Genomic DNA, 8,714 nt, shown 5'->3' on the forward strand with positions numbered 1-8,714 from the left:
TTTTGGGTGTGCCAGACTTTGGGGCTAGGGCCTAATCTTTGTACAGACATTTTTAAGAAACTGCACTTTGGTAGTTCCAGTTTTTAGGGGTCTCACTTTTGGTAATGCCAGTCATAAGGACTCTCATTTTTAATAATGCCAATTATTAGGGCTCTCACTTTTAATAGTGACAATATTTAGGACTCATCTTCCTGGTAATGCCAGTCTTTGAGGCTCTAATTATTGATAGTGCCAATATTTAAGAATCATACTCTTAGTAATACCAGTTTTGCTACTTATGGTAATAGCAGTATTTAGGGCTCTTCATTTTAGTAGTTCCAGTCTTTAGGACTCTAAATTTGGGTTGTGCCAGTCATGGATTCTTGCTCTTGCAGATCATTTCTGGTATAGGACTAAGAAAAGGCTGTCTGGCAAAACTGCACACAGCTGTGAGTTGATTTTTCAGATATGGATTAAATCTAGTCCCATGCAAAAATAATTTTCTGTGAGGAATCAATGTCCCATAATACCTGCCCCACACATCAGCAATACAAATCCCTCTCCACCTACCATCAAACTACAGGAGCAGACCTGCAGAACAATAACTCAGAGCTGCATAACGTTTATACTGTATAATTCTTTTTCGCTCTGTTTAGCTGTACCTATGTTGCGTAACATGAGGCAAAATACGCTTTACCCAGCAAAGATTCAATATACGTACATCATCAGATGTGGTTTGATTACTTGAACTCTACTTTTAGCCTATAAATCTTTTAGAGGTTTCAGCTACAGAGGTAACTTTACCATGATAACCAATAAACCTTCCACTAAAAAATGTATACTAGTTATGGTACATAAAGCTAAGACTGGCAACTGCAGGAGTAGATGTAGATGTGATGAAGCCTAAAGAAACTTAGCTTAGGAAGTTCTACTGTTTCTGAGCTTGAAGTTTAACATTAAAACTTCAATTAAAAGCACTTTCAGATAATATTACGCTTATTGACAAACAGGCTTGTATTAGCCAGCGAAAGCTAACATTAGCCAGCTATACACAGTGTTGCATCTTAACAACAAGAAGGAGAGCTGGTGTTAGCTAACTAATGCTAGTTAAGATTACTAGCATAATGTGAGTTAACTAGCCCCAGAAATCAAGCATATATCTGTCCACTGACTTGGTAAGTTCAGCACCCCACTGACTGTTTGTCACTGCTGATCCGCCCATTGAACTGTCCAGATTACTGTCCTGCATATGAGGCCTAAATAGTCTTCAATTCCCTCAAATAGATTTTAAATGCTTTTATTTTAGAAAATAAGAGAAACATTACAAACTACTGAGACAAAATGAATCACCAGGCCTAATCTAAAATGATTTGTTGTTGCTGACACTGTGCTAGATTAAAATGATTTACTAAAATAATTTACAAATGATAACTAAATAAAGAAAAAAGGAAAATAAATGAAGTGGACTGTGAGTGCAAAATAACCCGTGAAAAGTGGCATTTTATCTAATATTCTGCTTAAACACCAGGAAAACTGAGCAAAAAGCCTGTGGGCTGCCAGTTTTGCCGTCAGAGGGCTATCCCACTATCCTCTGTCTATCTGGGGCATAGCTATGTATTCTGTAGGCTGTACATTCCTGCTCAGGAAAATGTGTTTAAACAGCTGTTAGGGTGAAGGAATAGAGTTTTTAGCACATCTGACGAAGTAATTTCATTTGTGACACGTTGTTCTGTATCAACAAAATGCTAAGCTATTAGTATATAACCATGCACGGTCAGTCAAACGCTTACCTAAAGGGCCTATATCAGGGGTCAGCAGCACCAGCTCTTTTACTGTCCTGTTGTGGCTCCACAGCAGATTTTTGGGTAAAAAATAAAACAAGCTTACTTTGCAGTAGAATACACATGGTTTTAACAATATGATGATGGTCTTAAACACTGGAGTTAATGTAGAACTGCTAATTTGCCCTTTAACCCTGAAGATTGGCGCTAGACTGCTGGTCACCATAGCAAGAGAAAGATCTAAAATTTAAGATGACCATCGACAATTTGGAGACAAATGGGCTTCTTTGCGTTTATGATCAGAAAGAAACTGTCAAACACTAAAGAATTGTCAAGCTAAAGTCAGTTTCTCATTGACCAGCTTCTTGTTCAAATTATCCCATTCAACCTTATATGGTGCAGCAGTTACATTCTGGCACCTCAGGCACCCTTTGAGGTGGAAATGGAAAAATTCGAACAAGAAGTTGGTGAACAAGAATCGATTCAGCCTCGTAAAAAACGAACATCTGGAGACATTTCACAAGAAACTGCTCTGCTTTTGAGGAAAAGTTTCCTGCTGGAGATGTGAAAAAAGCGGCTATAGCTGAACTCATTTTCCTCCTTTTTCGCATAAAAGAGTTTGATGTAGCTTGCCAACATTGTAAAACTTTCTAAAATGTACTGTTTACTTCCCAGTCATTACAGGCCAAATAAGGAAACTAAGCCACAAAAATTAATTATTTTTTCAAAGTCAAAAGAAAAAAACCTCAATGCATTTACATACACTAAGCCATTCACGGGCGGGCGGTACATTGGGCGGAAGGCAGGATACACCCTGGACAGGTCGCCAGTCCATCGCAGGAGGAAACCCACGCAAACACGGGGAGATCATGCAAACTCCACACAGAGAGGACCCCAGTCGCGGGAAATCAAACCCAGGCCCTCCTAGCTGTGAAGTGACAACGCTACCGTGCCACCCCGCTACAAAAATCAATTAATTAAGAAATTAATTAATTAATTGCTGCATTAAAATGACATAAAATCATTTTTCCTCTGTACATCAGTAAATCTGTTCATCATTTCCACAGGAATAAAATATTACACCAATATAACTCTCACTTAAAGTAAACTAAAAGATAAGACTGTGATCACATATTTTTGTCAGTCATGAGGAAATGATGCGTTTGAATCAAGTAAATAAAATGCACATTTTTTGTAGTGCAAAATGTTCTTTTCACAAAAAAGAAAAGCATCGGATACATACTGAACATAGAAGTTATTAAATTAGGGTGCATTCACTGCAGGTTATATGTCTGATGATTAGAAAGCTCAGCTCTATATAAATAAACAACACATGCTTTATTCAACTGTAAGAAAATTTGTATGATAAACTAATATAGTTCATTTGTCTTACCATCAAATTTCTTGCCTCATAATGTAACTCACAGAGCTAAGCTAATCATGATGCATCCTGGTTACCATGGTAACAGCCCTGTTCCACTCCTTGATAGTACTGATATCATCAGATCCAAATAGGTAGATCCACCCCCCCATCAGTGTGAAGTTCAAAGGTGTGTTCAGGTGTATCTCCAATACTGTTAAATACATAACTATTTTAAAATGTTTATATTTATATTTACACATAAAGGGGTTAACACCATTCCTCTTCACCCTGTACACTGCAGACTTCATGTACAACTCACCAAACTGCCACCTACAGAAGTTCTCTGATGACTCAGCGATCGTCGGCCGCATCACAAATGAGGACGATTTAGAGTACAGAGAACTGATTCAGGACTTTGTGGACTGGTGTCTGCAGAAACACCTACAGATCAATGCGGGGAAGACCAAAGAACTGGTGGTGGATTTCCGCAGGCGCACACATCCCCCTCCAGCAGTGAACATCCAGGGAACGGACATTGAAAGAGTGGACTCTTATAGGTACCTGGGTGTGCACCTTAACTGTAAACTGGACTGGTCAGACAACACTGCTGCACTTTACAGGAAAGGACAGAGCAGACTCTAAATGCTCAGGAGACTGAGGTCATTTGCAGTGCAGGGGGCACTCCTGAGGACCTATTTTGACACAGTGGTGGCATCAGCCATCTTCTATGGAGTGGTCTGCTGGGGCAGCAGCATCTCCACTGCAGACAGGAAGAAACTGGACAAACTGATCAGGAGGGCTGGCCCGGTCCTGGGAACTCCTCTAGACCCAGTGCAGGTGGTGGGAGAAAGGAGGATGCTAAACAAGCTAGCATCCATGCTGGAGAACGACTCCCACCCCATGCATGAGACTCTTGGAGCACCGGGCAGTTCCTTCAGTGACCGGCTCCTTCACCCCAAGTATGTGAAGGAGCGCCATTGCAGGTCCTTAATTCCTGCTGCTGTGAGACTGTTCAACCAGCACTCCTCCCAGTAGACCACACACACACAATATATACACACAATATACACACACACAATATACACACACACAATATACACATATTCATAATGCAAACATTTTTCATTGTGCAATATGTTCATAAGTGCAATACAGATCTTATGCAACTCTTTTTTTATTCTTATTTTGTTGTAAATAGTCTAGAGATTTAACTTACATTTTTATTATTTATAATGTTTATAATGTTTATATTATTTCCCGTTTCTATTACTGAGTGCCTTACTTCTATTACTCTGCTGCTCTAATACTGTGAATATCCCTGCTGTGGGACTAATAAAGGATTATCTTATCTTATCTTATCTTATCTTATCTTATTGAATTTTGTTAATACCGTTTATAGGTTGACAAGCAACCGTAAAGATTATTCCACAGAAATTTTGTGCTTTAATGCAGAATTGTGTGTATATGAAGGTGATTAAGAGAAACAGTCAGGCTTACCAATGATTCCTTGGGCTGTTAATGGACAGGCAGATGATGTCACTGGTCTTCATACTGCCGCACCTGTTGTTCAGTGTTACAGTAGATGAGCACACTTGCGTTGAGTGAACACTGATACTTTATTAATGATGACTGAGTGACGATGACTGGCTGTCTCACTTTCCATAACTGGGGTGGCCAGAAGAGTGGCCGTGCTTCATTTCAGGGTGGCTCTGACCCCCCTGGCCACCCCTTGGCTACACAGAGCTCACAATTTTTTTTTGTTTGTTTTTCAGTTTTTGACATAATGTTGAAAATGCATGTCCTTTACGTTGTGTGTAAGTGACCAAAAAGAAATGGCCCAAATTGACTTAGAAAAAGTCTGATTCCATTGATTTACATTAAAAGTAAAGTATTTTTTCTCCTTCTCCTGTAAAGTTACCATGTTAGATATATGAGATTTTCTTCCGACAACAACGATATTGTAAAAGCCACAGTAACAAATAGTCTGTTAACATTTAAGGGATGAAAATAGAAATTTAGACTTATTTTGTATTTTTTTATTCATTTTATTCAAACCCACACAGATGTTATAAGTAGACCTCAAAAATATACGGTATATGGGCCAATTATAATACAGGCTTATTCAAAATCTTTTTTATTTCCAATCTACTACACTCTCAGTGGAAGACTTGTTTAAGTAAGGGGTACTAGATGAGTTCGGATATCCGTACATTCGAATAACCAGGCACGTCGCTAACTCCAACTCAGCTACCAGCCTGACAAAGGTGGCAGTGTTGGGAGGGGCCCGGCTCAGGGCTCTTTTTGGAGAAGGAGGAGACCACAGGAGCTGGGCTAATCACATTAAAAGGAGATGGGAAGTAGACAGCGGCGTGAAAGCCGGGAGAGCAGTGGCACGACTAATCCGTTTAGGCCTGGGATAAAAAAGCGGGGGACGGCGTCTCTCTCCTTTGCCGCTGAGAAAACGCTCCCTTTCCCAGGAGCGTGTTCACCTGTATGGTAACACAGAGAAAGTTGGCATTTTGATGCCAATTAGGACAAGACAATTGGCACTTGGCACGTACCAACTTTATTGTTCTTTCTGTCTTTTTTTTTTTAGCAACATTTCTCCACACACACACACACACACACCCCTCCACCCACCACCCTGACATATCTCCATAGCTGGGCAAAAAAAAAAAAACACACAAGAGAGGACAAAAACAAAAGAGACAGAAGACAGTCAGTGGCATTGGCAAAGATCCTCTTTCATGCCCTGTGTGTGAAGACGTCCTTTTCACCCTTCGGAGAGGGTCTCTGTTGTGTGCGCGGCGGACGGAGTGGGGGGGGAGATGTTTCAGACATAGGGTTTACTTTATCTGAGGATTGTTAATGCACCCGAGTTCAACCTTAATACAAACCTTAGCAGGCTGCAGGAGAATAGGATGCGCTCCATTAAACAAAACCCCTGCGGTGGCCGCCGCCAGATGGCCACAGCTGTGGATGGAAAGCTTGGACACCTCAGGGGGCGGACAGTGGACAGCCCTGCACACATCTCATGTACAGACCCATTTGTTTTCATACCATATCTGGATCGTATGCATTATATACAGGATAGCAAATCCCTGTATGTCTGAAACAGTGACTATGCAGCCTAATATGTTTACAGCATATATACATATATATATATAATGTAATAAATGTAGGTTAATATAACAAGATTTCTCGACCATTTCTACTGGTTCATTTGTCACGAAATGTTCACACAGTGTAAAGTGTGCAAGGTGTGCGTATATATATATATATATATATATATATATATATATATATATATATATATATATATATATATATATGTGTGTGTGTGTGTGTGTGTGTGTGTGTGTGTGTGTGTGTATGTTTTTTCTTTCTCCTGTAAAGTTATATATATATAACTTTACAGGAGAAGGAAAAAACATACTTTACTTTCAATAGAAGTCAATGGACTTTGTCCAAGTAATTTGGGCCATTTTATTTTCACGTATGTATATATATATATATATATATATATATATATATATATATATATATATATATATGTGTGTGTGTGTGTGTGTGTATCAAATATGCATTCTAAAATGTATCATTTATTAAAATCTAACGATTTAGATTTAGATCGAGTCCAACACTGTAGTTTAGCCCTGATTTTCTCTATTTTTTCAAACAAAATCAGGATACTTTTTCTCCTGAAACCTCACAAAAACAAACATACATATGAATCTATATGCCCGTTGGAGGAGTCGAACGCCAGGAATCGGGCGTCCCTGGCAACGGTGGGAAAACCAGCCGTCAGAACGAATCTGTCAAGAGTTTAACCCTCGATAATCTCACCCTCCTCCTCACTCACTCCCTCTCTCTTGCTGTCTCCCCCTCTGTCTCTCTCTCTCTTTCTGTCTGCCTCTCACTCTCTCTCACTGTTTCTCCCTCTCTCTCTCTCTCTCTCTCTCTCTCTCTCTCTCTCTCTCTCTCTCTCTCTCCCTCTGTCTGTCTGTCCTCTTTATGGATTTTACTTTTGTATAGGCTGAGGATTAAGTCGAGTGGTAAAACAGTGGTTTAATAATCTTAGCATGGCTGCATGCACCACTTAAACCACCAGCGCAAACACATAACACAAGCAGGCCTGTGGGAGGCTCCCCGCATGCCTGTAGGAGTCCACTATGGGAACTTTTCTAAGGAAAAAAAAAGGAGGGAGGCCTTTTGAAGCAAACAGCACCAGCAGCACTTGATGTGTTTGTAAAGGGGTTTTTTAATTCCACTGAAAAAACAATTTCAAATTCTCGGAAACAAGGGAAGCACAGTGTGAGAAAGAATGCGAAAAGAAAGACCGAAAGAAAAGAAAAACACCAGACAGACGACCAGGTGCAGTGTGCATGCAACAGGGGGACAGTAAACAAAAAGTGTAAAGAAGCATGGCATCCGCTCGCCAGATTGTGTTTTTATTTTGTTGTGTATGAACTTATTCCCATCTTTCATCGCAGCGGCTTTCTCCGCTAAATCGATTAAACTGCGGACGACCTCGTCGGAAAATTCAGAAAATCTTCCTTTCTTCTCTTTAAGTCCTGTTCTGTAAGACTTCATTCAGCTCAAATACTTTAAATCTTTATAATCTTTAAAGACAGACAAAAGTACAGACAAAATTCAGGCCTCATGGTGGCTGCTGCTGCTAAGCTAACAGATATTTGTGTACATGCAGAGTATACCATACATTGTCAGAAACCATATAATCAAGACCGTTAGAGATTACTGAACAACTTGAGAGAGTTTGAGGCAAGTGTGCGATGAGTTAGCCTGCTATTAGCCTACAGATGCTAAAGGCTAATAATGCTAATAATGTTAGCTATCGTAACCTTGTAGGTCCAGTGCTAAGTTAACAAAGTACACCAAAAGTGTCTTGACTGATCAGCTATATTAAGGCTGAGGGGATGAACTACAGCTCTAAACCAAAGGATCCGACAAAAAAGAGAACACATGCTCGTCTGAATATTTAGCATGAAAACAACTCAGAGTTCTGGGTTGAAATGTCAAAATCAGAGTAAAATGACTGCCCAAAAACACCCTCTACCAGCATTCAACCTAAGCTTGGAATAAAGTGTAAGCCTAACATCAAAACAAAAGTAAAAACACACAAGTATGAGTTTCCATTACTTGTTAGCTACATTAGCCCCATAGCCCCCATGCTAAAACTGAAGAACGTCAGACACCAAACATGTCTTGTGCGACTACAGCTAGGGAGAAGCTTCACATTCACTTCACATTTTTTAAAATTAAAGACATATTTTTACATATTTACCTCAAACATCTGAAAACATACAAGTAAAAAGGTAAATGTAAGCTGTTTCTATGAATTAAAAGCAAATCAATACATGCAAAAAGTGAATCATTTAAGGAAATGCCAATGAAAGTACATTAACTCTATCCAAAATAAATAAATAAATAAAAAATCATTGTTTAAGTCATTTGAACACAGCAGCTGTGTGAAAAGGTTTATAGTAAATGAATTAGAACTGCTGTTAGAAAATAACAAAAAGAAGAAAAATTGGTCCAAGTAGGAATAAAATATTTTACACAAATTCCTT

The sequence above is a fragment of the Pygocentrus nattereri genome, chromosome 23, assembly GCF_015220715.1.
Source record: "Pygocentrus nattereri isolate fPygNat1 chromosome 23, fPygNat1.pri, whole genome shotgun sequence".
Taxonomy (NCBI): Eukaryota; Metazoa; Chordata; class Actinopteri; order Characiformes; family Serrasalmidae; genus Pygocentrus; species Pygocentrus nattereri.